The sequence below is a fragment of the Aotus nancymaae genome, unplaced genomic scaffold (genome assembly GCF_030222135.1).
Source record: "Aotus nancymaae isolate 86718 unplaced genomic scaffold, 86718_ANA_hifiasm-v0.15.2.pri h1tg000030l, whole genome shotgun sequence".
Lineage (NCBI taxonomy): Eukaryota > Metazoa > Chordata > Mammalia > Primates > Aotidae > Aotus > Aotus nancymaae.
The window spans coordinates 31,731,376-31,751,152 of record NW_026988443.1 but is presented as its reverse complement, the minus strand read 5'-3'; the positions used below and the strand labels follow the sequence as shown (position 1 = coordinate 31,751,152).

At 39.8% G+C, this 19,777-nt stretch overlaps 1 long non-coding RNA gene across 1 annotated transcript in view; it reads right to left on the bottom strand.

The window, feature by feature from the left end:
• LOC105706875 (uncharacterized) overlaps positions 1–19,777 on the bottom strand; it is a 55,185-nt gene that overhangs the window by 15,129 nt on the left and 20,279 nt on the right. The window lies entirely within an intron of this gene.

Genomic DNA, 19,777 nt, shown 5'->3' with positions numbered 1-19,777 from the left:
CAAACGCTAGGATGAAACAGATGACACATTTATCCTCTTTAGGGCACACTATTTTGTTTTTCTGTAATTGTCATGGAAACATTTATTTGTGGAAATCATCTAAGATAAAGCTACCATAAATGTATTTTTCTATTTGAAAGTCCTTCTAGTAAAATATTTTTGTAAAAATGAGAGGGAAGGGAGGGAAGGATGGGTGGGAGAAGAGAGGAAAAGAAAAAAATAAAAAGTAATTGTTCTTGGCTTTTTGAAATTTTGAATCATTAAATCACTGGAGAATAAGAACTGGGTGAAGTCCAATTCATCTGAAAATACAGTATTTTCCCCTGCATCTGTGATTACATATGTGTGTGTATCAATATGTTCATATACATATCTTTAAAATACAGTTAAGAAAGTTTTTCTATAACTTATTGCAATTTAGCAAACAAAAAAATGATTCAGAATGGAAAATGGAATAGATGCAGATAGAATAGGTGACAGAAAAAAATATATATATATTTTTTGAGACGGAGTTTTGCCGTTGTCGCCCAGGCTGGAGTGCAATGGTATGATCTCATCTCACTGCAACCTCTGCCTCCCAAGGTCAAGTGATTCTCCTGCCTCAGCCTCCCGAGTAACTGGGATTACAGGCACCCGCCACCATCCCCAGCTAATTTTTTCTGTTTTTAGTAGAGATGGGTTTTACCATGTTGGCCAGGCTGATCTCAAATTCCTGACCTCAAGTGATTCACCCGCCTCGGCCTCCTAAAGTACTAGGATTACAGGCATGAGTCACTTTACTTGGCAAAAAAAAAAAAAAGATATCTTTATACTTTTTGGTAATAAGCAAACACATATTAGTGTTTAATGGATATCAGGTACTATGCTAAACTATTTATATAGGTTATTTCATTTAATCCTTTCAACAGCCCAGGTAGGAAGATACTATTATTATTTGTTGGCAGGTGACAACTGGGATTCAGAAAGATTACATATTTAGCCCTAGTACACAGTCACTGAGTGACGGGGTCAGGACTCAAACCCAAATCCACTGGGGTTCTCTTGTCCATGTGCTGCGTTACCCTGTGAGAGAGAAAGAAAGAGAAGGACATGCAGGCCTTAGAACTCTACTCTTTTGGCCCCTGGGATATGTGTGAATGGAGTTTGACAGTAAGTGATTTAACAGTGATGAATTATGGGCAGAGCTTGGAATTTCAGATGGGGAACAGGGGTTGGGAAGTAATAAATTCTCACTTAGCTAGTCTTTTCAACAAAGTATAAAGACTTTTTATATATCTAAGTCCTTATTCCCTAATAATTGCTTTGCTCTGGGATGACAGTATTTCCTGGACAATAGCACCAGAGTATCTGGAGCCTGCAACTCCAAGTCCAATAAGATGGAGGGAGAACATGAGCGAGAATTCTCCTGGCACTGGGTTCATATGCTAACGGTAGAGAAAGACGCTATCACACCAGCATGTATTAGGTAAGACATGGTTTGTGAAATTATTAGGTAATTTGAAATTATTAGGTATTTGAAAAAATTATGAAATTATTAGGTAAGACATGGTTTATGAAATTTATAGCATAGAACCCATTATTGCTAAATGTGTTGTGGAAAAGGTCATTTAATTATGTGCTATATGGTTTTAATCTTAGAAAATGTAAAAATACGCATAAGGATTCAATGCTTTGTTTTACCTTATCTTTCCCCTAAGATCTTAATTCCTTGAATATGTCTGTGGTCTCCACCGGTGCTAAGGGTTAACACTTGAGATGATTTTCATCGGTCTCCCCTGGATCTGGGTAACCAACACTTTCCTCCTCCTGGGAGGACTACAGGCTCCTGAGAGGTGACTCTCAAACCACTGTCACTCAGTTACTATCACTGTGAGTATTCCCCATAAGCACATATCACCTCTACTAATTTTTAAAATCTATTTAAGTAAAAATATGATTTGCTGTAAAGAAAATATTTAGGCCGGGCATGGTGGTGGTACCTGTAGGCCCAGCTGCTCAGGAGGCTGAGGCAGGAAAACTGCTTGAACCCTGGAGGCAGAGGTTGCAGTGAACCCAGATTGCACCATTGCATTCTAGCCCAGGGGACCGAATAAGACTCTGTCTCAAAAAAAAAAAAAAAAAAAAAAAAAAATATATATATATATATATAAAATATATATAAAATGTATACATAATATATAATATATATAAAATGTATACATAATATATATATATGTATATAAAGCAACTGTTTTATAACTCCTTTAAACACAGAATTAATAGAACGTGGCATAAAAGGTAGCCCAAAAGCCAAATAAATATTAACACTTAAATTGTTAATTTTACTTTAAAAATAAAATATAGTCACTATAATTGGTTTACAAAACTCATCTGAAAATAAAAATTCCTCTGTAAGATTAAGTGACTTGTTCATAGCTTCTCAAGAATAGTCAGTTTAGTATCACTAAGTTTGGAATAAAGATGGGCTTTTATGTCAGTAAGATTAACTTGAATCCCAATTCACAATTGCACGGAGAAAGAAGAAATTTTGTCCATTTACTTGTATCTTTGCTGATGGAGCTCGACATTAACAAATATGACGTAAGTGAGATTTGTTCAACAAGTTTTGTAGAGAAGGCTTCAAAAGCAATATCTACAGTGTGTTTCTCTGAATATGCCCGGTTATTTCTTAGTTTCTGCAGTGGAATAGTGCCGCTCATCTGCAACCACCATATTGTTTGAACATCGTGAAGAGATGCTTGCTAAGTGTCCTAAGTGTTTGCTCAAACTATTTTTGTTGTCGTTGTTGAGTCAGAATCTTGCTCTGTCACTCAGGCTGGGGTGCAGTGGCACAGTCTTGGTTTACTGCAACCTCTGCCTCCCAGGCTCAAGCAATTCTCCTGCTTCAGCCTCCCAAGTAGCTGGGACTACAGGCGTGCACCACCATGCCCAGCTAATTTTGTATTTTTAGTAGAGACGGGGTTTCGCCATGTTGGCCAGGCTGGTCTCAAACTCCTGGCCTCAAGCGATCTGCCTGCCTGGGCCTCTAAAAGTGCTGGTATTACAAGCATGAATCACTGTGGCTAGCCTCCTTAAACTATGTTAATGAGGGACACAGCCGAGTTTATAATCAGGTCGTTCAATAACAGAGTAATTTTTATTATAATTGTTGGTTGATTAAATGAACAAATTAGGTTCAAAAATTGTTCCCAACACTAGTTGGGATTAAAAAGAGACACCAGTGTCTAGGAAAAGGAGATCCTGCATGTCGCTTCCTCCCACCCCTGTTTCTTTCCACCTCTGTTCTTTTCTTCCTCCCACAGCCTTGGCCTCCTCATTTCGGCTACCTCTGCCCTATACAGGTTAGGAGATCGCTTGACATTTTCTCACGTTGTGCTGCAATGACCATACCACGTGTCAGAAAACGCTATTCTAGATCAAAGCATGTGGTCTTCCTCAACCCTCCATCCTGATGGCAAACAGACTTTTTAAAAGTGGTGTGCACTACAAGGAGTGCTCCATTAACAGTCACAGCCCTTGGAGAGATGGTCTTTGAAGGTGAACCAGAGCCAGGGGCTGTTCCTGCTGGAGACAAAGCCCAGGCCCAGATCCCCCATTGTCTCCTCCTATCCCTTCTTTCATGTGGCTGGACTACAGGAAGGAGTGGGCAGCACCCCCTTGGCAGAAGGCCTAGCTCTACTGTTCTTCATTGTGCCCTTCAGTTTCTGCAGACTCTCCATATCCCAGTAGCTGAGAGTCTCCTCTTCCTTAGAAAAAGGGTCTTTTCTCCCCTGTCTCCATGCCTTTTGAGAGCCAAGCTGGCTGTAAACTAAGATACAGGACAACAGTTTCTAAATAACTAGCTCCATCACAATCACCTAAGGTCGTTTTATACAAAAACTTTCCAGGTTCCTGTCAAGAAATAGAATTTATTAAGCCTGAGGGTGGGGCCTGGGAACTTATGTTTTAAAAGGCATTAAAGTTTTTCTGAAGAACAGCTAGGTTTGGAACCACTGGCCTAAGGCCAAAAAAATAAAATAGTAAGTGCTTGGATGTGTCTTTTTAGACAAAGGAGTGACTATGGTTGCATGCCATCCTGTGCAGCTGTGCAGTGGTTGGGCCAAATTCAGCCAATACTACAGTGACCCTTTGCCTGTCTCATATTCGGCATGTACATTTCACCTGGAAACTACCGGTTGGCCAATATAAGAATTCATAGGCAGAGACCCCATGATCTTAGTTTCTTCTCATTCTCAGGCAAGCCAGGAGCCTGCACTCAGGTTTGGAGGATGGGGAGCAGAAGCATTGAAAACAATTGGCCATTTTTCTCAGTCAAGCACCCACATGTAAGAGCTAGAATACTGTGCTTTAAAAAAAAAACAATTTAAAAAAAAATAGAAAAAGCTGAGGAAATACCCATTGGAACATGCCTTTTGCAAGTTACTCCCAGGGCTGCTTGTGTGACTGTTTATGGAGAAACCCGCAGTCAAGGCAGGACAGCTGAGGTCCTGTTTCCTGCTTCGTCATTAGGTGCCGAGGTGAATTAATCATTCTTTAATGATTGGTGCCAACTGTCAACATCCTTATAAACTGCCAGATATGCATGGGTTACCTTGACTAAATGAAATGATAACTTCAGCTTCTGTACAACAAAAAACATTACATAGGGAAGAGCCACTAGAATGATGGTTTTTGGCCAAGCTAAATAAGTTAGTTTCATTGTTTCTGCTTTTCTGGGCCTCTGATTTCTGTTTAATGGCTAATTTTATTAATTCACAGTTTTTGTATTTTTTTACGATTGTTTCCAGATATTTACATATGAACATGTTGTTTATTTTTATGTCCACATAGTCTGAAACCAATAAAGAAGTAATTGTTATTGTATTCAGCAAATTTCTTTGTTATGATGCCCATATTGTCTAGGGCTTTTATTACTCACAGCAAGGTCTGCTGAGAAGATAGACATTTCACATTTTCTTAGAGGTCCTATTTGTCTTAATGCTAAAAGTCCCTCTGACATGCAGAGTCACCCTTTTATAATTTGGTCTGCTTCAACAAATATTTTTCTTGAATTTTTGCTAAATAAAATGCATTTATTCTTTTAACAGCTATCACTGAGTAACAACTGCAATGTGAACTCCAGGCATGGAAAAATAGCTTGTTCTTGACCCAAAGGGACTTTACTTCAAAATACAGAAGGCAATGTTACAAGGTCATATAGTCCTAATATTAAAAAAAAAAAAAAAAAATCCCTCATTTTTACATTGATCCTGGTTAGCATTTGAAAATCCCTGTTTTAATCTGTTATTGGGAATATCATTTAGGCACATCAGGATCATGCAAAAGTGTTTTTAACCTCTCCAAAATAATAGTATCACAAAATTATGTCATTAAGCAGAAAGGAGTCCCACTTGAAAATTAATTGATATAAATTAAGAACTGGAAGAGAATTTAGAGCTCATTTACCTCCCCCATTTCACAGGTATAGAAATTGAGACCCAAACATTTTAGAGCCTTTCCTAAAATCACCCGGTGATTTAACAGTTAGATCAAGTAAGGGACAATTTTTAGGTAAGCATACATGTTGCTGTGTTAGAAAATATGTATTGTTTTTTTACCTGACAGGTAAACATTTTTATTGAATTTAAGGACAAGTTTGATGAGTAGTGAGTTTCAAATAAAAACCTAATAAAGATTTCTTACTTCATATATGTGATATTATCTGAAGTTCCCTTCCCCACAAAAATGCTCTGGTACCATAAAAAACACAAGAATATTGTCATCCTCCCTCTGTGTAGGGAAAAAGTGACATTATCAAAATATCAGCTTTTAAAACTATCTGACCCATTCCCTTTCCTAAAGTTGAGTATCTTCAGGGAACTGAACTACTGCTTTGCTTTGACCCATGAATTAAGAATAACGTCGAATGTTGCCAACTTTATACTACAACCATGAGACTAGACAGTCAATGAGTGAATTCTATGGAATGTAAGTTATATCTCAATAAAACCGTTTAAATAAAAAGAATATGCTTGCAGTGAGGACTATCAATGCTCACACCTGTTGTTGTTGTGATGTCACTGACAGGGTCCTTGCAGGAGCAAGCCTATTTCTGCTGGACAAGAGTTGAAGATTCTGAACTCAGACTGCAGAAAACAGTTGGGCTGATGGGGATCTGCCATTGGCATTACACCTGACTCATTCAAACTACTTTTAACAGTTTGGCAGGAGCAGAAACGTCTGTATTTGCAGTCACCTCCATCCCAAGAGGGAAAAATATGCATGATAAGGTTAGGGATAGAGCGGGCAGAAGGTAGAAAAACTAATTTGGTATTATTTTCTTCTTTCTGTCCTACTGGTTAATAGGAAAAATATCTGGAGGAAGGAATTGTGGACACACTGTTCTTGAATATCTTGTGGATTTTATGAAATATTTTTTAAAATCTGCTTTAAGAGTCATCTGTTGAAGTTTTAATGTTTTGCTTATTTTCAGAAATTTTTCCTAGGACCTATCTGGTAAACCAAGAATAACAATGTATTCAGATGTTGGAGTTCCCAAAGACTAGCAACAGAAGTGGGCAGAACAGAAAGATATTAATAACTGACATTAATGCACATCTACTATGAGCAAGGGATATACTTTGTATTTTCCACATATTAATCTGAATTATCCGCATCTTGTGAAATAATGATTAACTCTCCTAATTATGCATATGAACCAAGGCTCACAGACATTTCATACTATGCCCCTGGATTCATGAGAGGCTGTTATATACTATTTGTGACAACATGGATGAACCTAGAAGAGACTGTGCTAAGTGAAATTAGCCAGACACAGAAAGGCGAATACTGCATGCTCTCACTTGAGGCAGGAGAATCACTTGAACCCGGGAGGCAGAGGTTGCAGTGAGCTGAGATCGAGCCATTGCACTCCAGCATGAGCAAAAAGAGTGAAACTCTACCATATATATATATATATTTTTTATATGATTTATTTATATATAATTTATGTGACTTATTTATATTATATATAAATTACTCAGATACATAGAAGCAAAGAGTAAAATGTTGGGGTGAGGGACAGGAAGAAATGGGGAAATGTTCGTTGAAGTGTCCAAAGTTTCAGCTATAAGAGGAATAAGTTCTGGAGATCTAGCATACAACATGGTGATCAAGTCTATAGTTTATAATGCTATAGACTTGAAATTTGCTAAGAGGGTAGATGTTAAATATTTCTACCACAAAAAAGAAGAAAAGAAAAAAAGAGAGAAGGAGAGAGGGGAAAATGGAGGAAAGAAGAAATAAAAGGAAAAAGGAAAGAACGGTTACGGGTGATGGATATGTTAACTTGATTGTGCTGATCATTTCACAATGTATACATATGTCAAAACATCAAGTGATACATGTTAAATATCTACAATTCCTATTTATCAATGATACCTCAATAAAACTGAGAAAGAAAGAATCTTATGGTTTTGAAGCTTTGCAGGAAATAACAATAAGCAGGTTGATTCATAGATGAGATTTTGTGAGCCCCTGGATCATCCAACCTCAGCTGCCAACCTCCTGGCATGGGTGCATGGCTGAGGTCCTCAAAGGACTGAGAGCTGGCAGCCTGGGGAGTGGTCCACTGCCAACTCTTTCCTCTCTGCAGAGTGGGAAGAAGTCAGTTCCTGTGAGACCCTGAATTAAAGCCTGAATGAGTGGGCACTTTTAATGTCTTTTCCAGTGTCACAATCTTGCTAGCAGAGTTTCTAACTGAACTGCAGCCAGCCTCAGTCAGGGAACAGGAAACAGCCTGTGGCTGGGGCCAAAGTACTTGTTCTCCATCCACATGTAGTCACCCAGGTAGAGGTCTTAGTTGGAGGTCAGCCTGTAATTCTCAATGGATCAATTGTTTCCACCCATCTCCCCTCTGCAAGGTCCGGAAGACATGACATAGGATTTGAGGCAAGATTAATGTGCTGCTTTACTATATTGTCTCTCTGGAAGGCACACTTTGAGTATTGTTTGCTAGCACAAAGAGTCTTTCAGAGTCACCTTGTAAAGGACTGCTTTTCGGAAGATTATATTTGAGAGTTAGGTGTCTCAGTATCAACAGGATAAAGTGGCAGGGAGATTTAGCAGTGATCTAGATAATCTTATCAACTCAGACAATTCAGACTTTGGTTTTACAGCCTTCAAATGCAATAGCCAAATAATCACCAGCTAGTTTAATTCCTTTCCACAGAAAAGAGAGGGCTGACACTTACTAAGCCCCAATTATGGGCCAGATACTCTCCTAGGCACTTTATCTGCACTCTTTCCTTTAATTCTCATATCAAATCCTATATTAGCATTTCCTCGCTTTTAAACAGAAGGAAACTGAATTTCAGTAAAGGCAAGTAATGCACCTAAAATCACACAGAAAATAAATGATGTAATGAGGTTTAGAATTGGTCTGTTTCAGACAGAAGTCTTTCACTTAGAAGTAGAAGAAGACAACATTTAAAATAACAAGCCAATAGTGAGATCTATTTAGATACTGCTCTGTGGCTTCTTACTGTTTGATGGTAGAAGCTTCCTGCAAACCTACTCCTAAACAGATAAAATATGGGGGCAGGGGGGAGAAACCTGCCTAAAAATTCTGTAAAGTAAATATAAGCAGAAATATTGTTAAGGCAGACGTGGAAAACCAAATCACAAAGGGGTAAGTTTTTTTTCTTTTCTCTTTTCTTCTCATTTCTTCCTTATTTATGGCTTTATCTTGAGGGCAGGTTATACAAACAGCACAGCATTGGGGTGGGGGCTAGAATCCTGATAGAATTTCTGGATGAAAGAACTAGGGAAAGAAACCCCAAACATCATGTCAGGTTCCCAGATAAGAAATGAATTCACCTAAATGAGAGATGTAAAAAAAGGTCATTTCCTAATTCTCAATATGAACTTCATATAAAACTCTGACCTGGAGAACACCACACATGTGTGGAAAAGACTCAAAGCATCACAGCAAAGGCTTAAATAATTAAACTGAAATTCGAACTAATAACCACAGTAAATGAAACAGAGCTTACGTATACTTTGGGGCTTATCTAATGGATTATCTGCTAAAATAAAATCATTGTTCTTCACAGGAATCTAACAGAACCCAGCTCCTTCACATCATAACACTATGTCCAAGATCCAATCCAAAATTATTAAACAAAGATCTGATGAATATGAACCATTTCTATAGGAAAAGAGGATCAACATACACCAACCCAAAATGACCCAGATGTTGGGAGAATCCATGTGTTTAAAGTTACATCAGAACTTTAGAGCAAGTGATAGAGCTACCCTTGATAATAACGAGAATCATTCAAAATGAAAAGAAGGATATAAATATTATCAGAGAATATAAAATAAAAAAATAAAAATATTAGAATTGAAAAATATAATATTAACAATAAAAATTTACTGCCTAAGCTTAATGAAATAATAGATATGATAAAGAAGCAGTGAACTTGAAGATAGATTAATGGAACATATCCAATCTGTAGAGGGAAAGACACATGATTTAAAAAAAACAAACAGGATAATGGTGGGGTAAGGACCTCCAAAAATCACTTCTTCCATACAAGCAATGAAGTGGGAGGGGCCAAGATGGCCTATTAGAAGCAGCTGCAGGCTGTGGCTTTCTCCAAGAAGAACAAAAATGTAGAATGAATTCTCCACCTTCAACTGAGGTATCCAGGTTCTCACATTGGGACTGACTGGGCAGTTGGTGCCACCCACATAGAGTGAGGAAAAGTAGGGTGGGGCAGCAGCCCACCTGGGAGTGCCATGGGGCAAGGGGAAATCTGCCTCCTCCAGCCAAAGGAGGCCGTGAGTGAATGTGCTACCCTGCCTGGGAAACCACATATTTCCCATGGATCTTTGCAACTCTTGGATCAGGATATCCCCTCATAAGCCCATGCCACCAAGGCCTTGAGTCCCAAGCACAGAGCTGTGTAGACTCTCAGCAGCTGCTGGAGCAGACAGAGGAATTGTTTTGGATACTCCAGCACTGCAACTTCTGGTGAGGCAGGAAGGCAGCTGAAGCCAGGGAGCCAAGCAGCATCATTCAACACAGAACCACAGAACCTTACCAGCTCAGACTCGCTGAGTTCGAATCACTGGCTGGCCAGAGGCAGCAGGCTGGAGACTGCCTAAGACGACCGATTTCCAGGGAGAGGGGTGGCTGCCATATCTGCAGCTCTTCAATGGTATTCCCCTGCCAGTGCCAAGGAGGCTGAGCTTTTGGACTGGGAGGAATTCCCCACAGCGTAGCACAGTGGCTGTGGCAGATCATGACTGCTTCTTAAAGTGGGACCCTGAGCCATCCCTTATCACCAGGCGGGGCATCCCCACAGGAATTTCAGCAACTCCATGCAGGGGTTTACCGACAGATCTTTGACGTCTCTGGGACGGAGCCTCTGAAGTTTACATTCAGGATTAGGAAATGTCCTTGTTTTTTTTTAACATATCCCATTTAGATGGGATTCCTCACTTCTTATCTGGGAGCCTGATATGATGTTTGGGGTTCCTTTCCCTAGTTCTTTCATCCAGAAGTTCTATCAGGATTTTGTGGGGAGGAGTGACTGCAGTTTCCACGGTTCAGCCTATTAAGTCTTTCCTGCCAGCTGGCTCTGGAGAGTCTGGACAGCACAAAGTACCCACTCTGCTAAGGGGCAGTAAGACTGCTTCTTTAAGTGGGTCCCTGAACTCATTCCTCCTGTCTGGGTGAGGCTTCCCAACAGGGGTCGCCAGATACCTCATAGAGGAGCGTTCCAGCCAGCATCAGGTAAAGCTTCCTCTGCGAAGCTTTCCCAACCTAACAAGACAGGCCAACACTCAAACTCAGGAAATTCAGGGAACTCCATAAGAAAACCAACCCCAAGACACATAATCATCAGATTCTCTAAGGTTGAAATGAAAGAAAAAATGTTAACAGCAGCCAGAAAGAAAGGCCAGATGACCTACAAAGGGAAGCCCATTAGACTAACATTGGAACTCTTAGCAGAAACCCTACAAGCCAGAAGAGATTGGGGACAGAGCTCCCAGAGGAAGGAGCAGGTGGCCATCTTTGCTGTTTTGCAGCCTCCATTGGTGATACTTCAGGTGAGGGAGGGATGCAGGTGAATAGGGTCTGAAGTGGACTCCCAGCAAACCTCAGGAGCTCTACAGAAGAGGGGCCTGAATGTTAAAAGGAAAACAAAGCAACAACAACAAAACATCATCAACAACAACAAACCCACAGAAAACAAACTATTTAAATAAACTAGAAAATCTGGAAGAAACTGGTACATTCCTGGACACATACACCCTCCCAAGGCTGAACCAGGAAGAAGCTGAAATCCCTGAATAGACCAGTAATGAGTTCTGAAAGTAAGACAGGAATAAATAGCCTACTAACCAAAACAGCCTAGTACCAGACAAATTTACAATTGAATTCTACCAGAGGTACAAAGAGGAGGTAGTACCATTTCTTCTGAAACTATTTCAAACAATTGGAAAGAAGGGATTCCTCCCTAATTCATTTTATGAGGCCCACATCATCCTGATACCACAACCTGGCAGAGATACAACAAAAAAAGAGAACTTCAGGCCAGTATCCCTCACGGACATTGATGTCAAAATCCTCAATAAAATACTGGCAAACCAAATCCAGTAGCACATCAAAAAGCTTATCCACCACAATCAAGTCAGCTTTATCCCTGGGATGCAAGGCTGGTTCAACACACCCAAATCAATAAATGAAATTCATCACATAAACAGAACTAAAGACAAAAACCACAGTTATCAGTAGATGTGGATAAAATTCAACCTCCCTTAATCCTAAAAACTCTCAATAAGCTAGATGTTAAAGAAATATAACTCAAAAAAATAAGAGCCACTTATGACAAACCCATAGCCAATATCATACTGAATGGGCAAAAGCTGGAAGCATTCCCTTTGAAAACCGGCACAAGACAAGGATGCCCTCTCTCACCACTCCTATTCAACACAGTATTGGAAGTTCTGGCCAGGGCAATCAAGCAAGAGAAAGAAATAAGGGGTATTAAAATAGGAACAGAGTAAGTCAAATTGTCTTTGTTTGTAGATGACATGATCCCATATGTAGAAAACCTTATTATCTCAGCCCAAAAGCTTCAACTGATAAGCAACTTCATCAAAGTCTCAGGATACAAAATCAATGTGCAAAAATCACAAGCATTCCTATACACCAACAGACAAGCAGAGAGCCAAATCATGAATGAATGAACTACTCACAACTGCTATAAAGAGAATAAAATACCTAGGATTATAGCTCACAAGAGAAGTAAAGGACCTCCTTCAAGGAGAATTACTGCTCAAGGAAGTCAGAGAGGACACAAATAGAAACATTCCATGCTCATGGATAAGGAGAATCAATATCGTGAAAATGGCTATCCATCTAATAGCAGTTTAACATCTAAAATATATAAGGAACGATAAAAACTCAATAGCAAAAAATGAAGTAACATGATTTTAAAATGGGCAAATGACCTGAATAGACATTACTCAAAAGGTGACATACAAATGGCCAACAGACATATGAACAACGCACTCAACAGTACTAACTGTTAGGGAAATGCAAATTAAAACCACAATGAGCTGTCACCTCACACCTGTCAGAATGGCTACTATCAAAAAAGCTCAAAGAGGTAACGATGTGGAGAAAAAGGAACTGTTGCATACCGTTAGTGGGAATATAAATTAGTACAGCCAATATAACAAACTATACAGTGGTTCTTCAAAAAACTAAAAATAGAATTATCGTGTAGTCCAGCAATCCCACTTCTGGGTATATATCCGAAGAAATTAAAATCAGTATGTTGAAGGACATCTGCACACCCTGTCTGTGCAGCATTATTCACAATAAGCCAAAACCTGGAATCACCCTAAGTATCCATCGACGGTTGGTATTCTACAAGAAAATACGGTATTATACACAATGGAATATTATTCAGCCTTTAAAAGAAGGAAATTCTGTCCTTTGTGGCAACATGAATCAACTTGGAGGAGATTATACTAAGTTAAATAAGAGACACCGAAAGACAAAACCTGCATGCTCTCACGTATATGCAGAATCTAAAACCGCTGAAGTCAGAAGTAGAGAACAGAATAATGGTCACCAGAGACTGGGGGAAGGAGGAATGGAGAGATGGTTCGAGGTACAAAGTTTCAGTTAGACAGGAGAAATAAGGTGTTTTGAAATCTACTGCAGAGTATGTTAACTGCAGTTGATAACAATGTATAGTGCAAAATTGCCAAGTAGATTTTAAATGTTCTCATTACAAAAATGCTAAGTATTTGAGGTGATGGATGTTTATTGGCTTGATAGAATCGTTACACATTATACCCATGTATCATTACATCACTTTGTAACCCACAAATATGTATCACTTATTTTATGATAAAATAAAAGGAATAAATTACTGACACACGCTACAACATATATAATTTTTAAAACATGTTGCAAAGTGAAAGAAGCGACATATCATTTCAGTCCAATAAAGTGTCAAAAATATGGAAACGTATAAACTCAAAGTAGATTAGTGGTTTCCTAGGCATACAAAGAGCCTAGGGGTCATGGGGGTGATAGATAAAGTGTGCAGAGTTTCTTGCTGGGTGATGACATGTTCTAAAATTCACTTTGATGATGGTTGTCAATGTATCAGAATCATAGAATTTTGCACTGTAAATGGGTGAATTGTGTTTAAAAAAGGGGGGGTCTCTGGAGATCACTAGTACAGGGGTTTTTATATAGGGGTGAACCTTAGAATCACTTGAAAATCTTCTAAAATACATGTTCCTAGACCAATGTAGATTTCCTACACTTGATCTTAGCCAAAAGGCTGAAAAATGATCCAATGTAGATTTTCTAAATACAAGTATCTGAGAGTGATGTCAGAGTTTTTGTGTCTTTTAAGCATACAAAGGTAATTCTAGTATGTAGCCAGGATAGAGAACCCTGGCCCCATCTGAATGCCATTCAACCTAAGTTGCCTGGCCAGCCTGAGATAAGGCTGACACTAGAACCTGGTTTTCCATGAACTATGCTGTCTCTCAAAAATCCTAAATTCAGTCCAATTCTCAACAAGTAATGGACCCCAGTGTTTTGTTGTCTGAAAATCTTGGATGTCTGAGGGTCATTATTCAAAGAAAAAGATCTCAAGATTTACTGTCTTGTTGGGGCACAGAAGCTCAGGCCTGTAAACCCAACACTTTGGAAGGCCAAGGTAAGAGGATGGCTTGAGGCCAGGAGTTCGAAACCTGCCTGGTCACCATAGTGAGATCCCACCTCTACAAAAGAGAAATTTTAAAAAATAGATGGGCATTATGATATGCACCTGTAGTCCCAGCTACTTGGGAGACTGAGGCAGAGGATTGCTTCAGCCCAGGAGTTCAAGGCTACAAGTGAGCCAGAATCATACCACTGCACTCCAGCCTGAGCAGAGTGACACCTTATCTCAAAAAATAGAAACAAAAATTATCATCTCTATATTTAAGTACAGTAATTAGCAGGTGCATAACCCTGGTACAGTGGAAAGAAGACCACATTGGAAGCCAGAAAACCTGGAGTTCAGACCTTGCACTCGTTCTCTGTGAATCTCATTTATTCTCATGCCCTCTTTGAGCCATGGATATCATTAGAGTTTGTGCTTCTCAACTCCAAATGTATATTATAATAACCTGGAAATAATGTAAAACATATGCCCATGCCTCACCTCCAGAGATTCTGAAACCTCTGATTTGGGATAGAGCTGTCAATTCCCCAGATTATTCTAATATTCAGCAAGACTGAGAACCTTTGTTTTGGTCCCAACAACAGAGATGAGTCATTTAAGGGCTCTTCCAAGCCCTTGATTCTTTGATAATTCTATGGTTTCCATTCTCACTGCAAGTCTTAGAATGACTTCAGCCTATTGTGTAAGTAGCCTTAAAGTGCAACAGCCAAAGCGATTATTTATCAGCACTGGGTGGGTTCAGCAAGCAAAGATTGAAAACATCTGTGCTATTAGTCGCTGCAGTGACATGGGACACAATGAGGATGGGTGGAAGTGGTCTTCAGGGACCTTGTTGACAAACTCAGATGAAACCTTTTAGATGTCACTGTTGCTATGCTAGCAGCAAATGCCCTGCCTACACTTTGGTGGAGAATTCGGGGCAATAGGGCTGTTTGCAGTAAAGTTATGTTAATCTACAGATAGCTCACTTTCCTTCTCCTCAACCAAAAACATCTGAAAACTCATGCTGATACTGACACAACCGCTGACAATGAAAACTACTTGCACCAGTTTTAGACGATGATGGTCATAGAGAAATAAGACTGGGGCCTTAAGTGAGCCCCGATCTATACAGAGGAAAAAAATACAGCTTAAATTCAAGGTTGAATTTTTTAAAGTTATTTTTCTCACTCTCTCCCCTTTCCAATTCCCTCCATTTCTCACTCCTAGTTACATTATTTTATTTTGAGACAGAGTCTCTCTCTGTCACCCAGGCTGGAGTGCGGTGGCACGATCTCGGCTCACTGCAACCTCCGCCTCCCGGGTTCAAGCAATTCTCCTGCATCAGCCTCCCAAGTAGCTGAGATTACAGGTGCCCGCCACCATACCTGGCTAATTTTTGTACTTTTAGTAGAGACAGGTTTTCACCATGTTGGCCAGGCTGGTCTCAAACTCCCGACCTCAGGTTATTCACCTGCCTTGGCCTCCCAAAGTGCTAGGATTACAGGCATGGACCACCACGCCCAGCCTCACTTATAGAATATTGATCTTCAGCCCTCAGCAAAGCCTTTGCCATTGCATTTAGTTTTCCTTCTCCAAGGGATATACACCCCTCTGTGGGAGTTAGGATCTTGCATGGAGAATAGAAAACACTGGAGTTCAGCAAGTAATGAGGCTTCATCCAAGTGTTCCTTTTTTTTTTTTTTTTTTTTTTAAGAGCTCTTATCTATCTATAGCTGGTACCAAATGCCTGAGTCTTCTTTTAGTGTTTTGAAGTTAATATATGCTTTCCTAAATCACTTTTGGCCCATTTAACACATTCATTCTATATTGCTGTTCTTCAAGAAAGACCTGAGTGGTGAGATTAGAGATTTAAGATTATTAAAGTGACAAAAAAAAAATTCTCAAGTGACTTAATTTTCTTTTTTTATCAAGGTTAATTAATTCTCTTGTCTAGTTTCTGCCATGAATAATATGTGTTAAGATGAGGCCTCGGTTTTTCCCATTTGCAGAGCACTAAATTTGGACACCATAATTTCCAGTGCTTTTCACTGTTACATAGTTGTAATTTCCATCTCATCCGAAGTTTTCCCTACAAAAAGTTGTTTCCTAGTAAAAGTATACTTAGTTTAGGGTTTAATTAGAAAAACAAACAATATATGATGCTTTTTACTCTATTTTAGGTGCTGTTTTTTACTTTGCTTTTTATTATATTGATTTGGGCCCCTGAAACAAGGTTACAGATGATGAGAAAAAAGAAATTAACTCATTAAAATATTCCTCAAATACCTGTTATTTGCCAAAACTTAGTATTAAAAACACTAGATAAAGATATGGCCCTCTCTTGGTAGAGAGACAGACTTTGTACTGTACAAAAAAAATTCATGTTTTTGTAAGAGTATGTACAAAATGCTATAGAAAAGCAAAAAGAAAATGATTAGTTCCGTTTATAGATTCAGAGAAGACTCCACAGAGTTGGTTGCATTTGAGATGATGGACAGGAGATTTCTCTGTAGAAAAGAGGCAAGAACAATCAAGGCACAAGGAGCAGCATGTTCCAAGTTACAGACATCACAACCAGCTTCCAAAAACTCCCCCAGTTATCTGTCTCCTGGTATTCGTGCCTTTGTGTAAGTTCCCTCTCACACTGAAAAAAGCTGACCTATGTAACTTATAAAGTATTGCTGACATAATTGTGATTTTCAAGGCTAATCGGTAAGAAACACTGGGCTTTGGCCTTGCTCCCTCTTGGACTTTAGACTCTGTAGGAAGCCAGTTACCATGTTGTGATGGAAGAAGCCTCCATGAAGAAGAACTGAGGCTTCCTGACAAACACAGGCTATGTAGAAGAGCCTTCCAGAAACAGATTCCAGAGCCCAGCCAAGCATTCAGATAACTACAACCCTACCTTCCATCTTTCTTGCAGCCTGATGAGAGATCCCAAGCCAGCACCACACAGTTATTTCCATGCAATAATAAATGCATAATGTTATAAGCCACTATGTTGTGGGTTAATTTGTTACACAGCAATAAATAGCTAATATAGGTGGCTTCTAATCATGCTCTAACATAAGAAGGGGAATGAAAAGGAGTGGGGTGTAAAGGGAAAGAGGAAGATCATATTGGAAAGGTTTTGTAGTCAGAATGAGTCACAGAGAACTATATAAAAAAAAGCTATTGTTGATTTTGGCAATTAAGTGATACAATCATACTTATGAGTGAGAAAATATCTGTAATAATATAATTATTCTGAGCTCAATATCAAGAGATACTCATTAGCTCTAGGCTGGGGTCTGAGAAATACAGTGACTGAGACTATTTTTACCACCCTTTCTAAATCTGACTTTATAAAATTGAGTACTATATGGCCAGGTGTGGTGGCTCATGCCTGTAATTCCAGCATGTTGGGAGGCAGAGGTGGGTCACCTGAGGTCAGTAGTTCGAGACCAGTCTGGCCAACATGGTAAAACCCCATCTCTACTAAAAATACAAAGTAGCCAGGCATGGTGGCAGGTGCCTGTAATCCCAGATACTCAGGTGGCTGAGGCATGGGAATCACTTGAACTTGGGAGGCAGAAGTTGCAGTGAGCCAAGATTGTACCACTGCACTCTATCCTGGGTGACAGAGCCAGACTCTGTCTCAAAAAACACCAAAAATTTGACCACTATATTCATCTAAACTCATCTCAGTCTCCTTCTACCTGACTTTTTTTTTTTTTTTTTGCAACTTTTAAAAAGATTTGAGAAGAGGTTCTGTATTGATGTGTAGTTTTCTGAATACTCCAGAGAATTCATACCTTGCTAGATCCTGTGCCATTCCACCCTGAGAGCCCTCCAGGGGCCATCAATTGAGGAGGTTGAAAGGGTGAAGTCCCAGGATGTCTATGATGAAGATGAGGTCATGGCTAATCAAGACTTGGCTTAGAACAAGCCCTGGTAGAGGAAGCAGAAGAAGCAATCCAGCTTGTATTAATGCCTTGCCTCTCCAGCCTAGGGTTACAACACTTGGCAACCATGAGAGCCTGTTAAGTGATTTGGAGGTCAATACAGTTGCTTAATCAGTGGGTTCAATCATCTGGGGTTTTAATAACTTTTAATCATTCAGTATATTATAGGACCCTTTATAGGTCTGCCAAGACAATTTCATGAGAGAGAAACAGTCATGGAAGCAAGACTGTGAACTAGAAGGTCACCTTGTATCTTGTTTTACATAGGACCTGAAGCTTTAGTGTCATATTTAGGTTAGTATTATGCTAAACTTGGTCATTAAAACTTTGATCATTAAAACTTTATTTCAGAATATGTAACAGGAGGCCCTTTAAGCTTCAGAAGTGGAGTAGAAAATGGGCTTTAAAGTCAGACTGGCCTACCCTCAAATCATGGCTTTGTAGGAACATCTAGATTAAATGTGGCAAGGAATACAGTGAGCTGACAACTCCAGCTACAAGGCCTTCAGAACCCATCTCAGCTCCTGAGCATGATGGGGATACTGGAGCAAGACTATTTCTGCCCAGTTTTGGGCACTTCTAACGGGCATTTTTTCTTCTGGAGATCCCTGTCGAATTGGCCAACACTTCCTGAGATGTACATCGTGTTCTGGGGCTCTCCCTGCCGAATCCTGTATGCTCACCTCTTTCTCTTTATGTGCCTTAGATCCACATTGCAGTCTGATGGATTTTGTGCTTGATTCTGGTTCCTTCCTGCTTTATCTTTCAAAAGCATCACTTACCCAAACAATAAAGCACTTGCACTCCTGGCTCTATCTGGGTGTCTGCTTCCCAAAAGATCCAACTGGCACAGTAAGTTACTCACACTCCCCGAGAGTCAATTTCTCCCTCTTTCAAATTGCATTGCTACCATATACATCATTCAAAATTGAAGAGGTAAATGAGGTAAAATGCCTCAAGTGTAGATCATCTAGCTCACTGTAGATCATCATTAAGTTTTTTGGGTTTCTTTCCTGCACTCAGTTCACTACTGGGATCTTTTTTCTGGTTTTTGTTTTTTAACCACTTATATTAAAATAAGATCCTCACGCCTGTAATCCCAGCACTTTGGGAGGCCGAGGCGGGTGGATCACAAGGTCAAGAGATTGAGACCATCCTGGTCAACATGGTGAAACCCCGTCTCTACTAAAAATACAAAAAATTAGCTGGGCATGGTGGCGCGTGCCTGTAATCCCAGCTACTCAGGAGGCTGAGGCAGGAGAATTGCCTGAACCCAGGAGGCGGAGGTTGCGGTGAGCCAAGATCACGCCATTGCACTCCAGCCTGGGTAACGAGCGTAATTCCATATCAAAAAAAAAAAAAAGATCTATTCTTCACTTTCGTTCACCAACTATAACATTCCTAGAAGAGCATTTGCCACCATAGGGAGCAAAATAAGTAGGTTGTCACCAGAAGCAGAAGCATTCTTTGCCAATCCTCAAGGACACCAGAGAACAAAGCAGGACACAGAAAACCAAGGCTGCCCACAGATGTTTCAGGGCAAATTGGGGAGGGGAGAAAAGGTTTCCCAGCTGAGCAGTCCTAAGAGGGGTTCATGGCTGG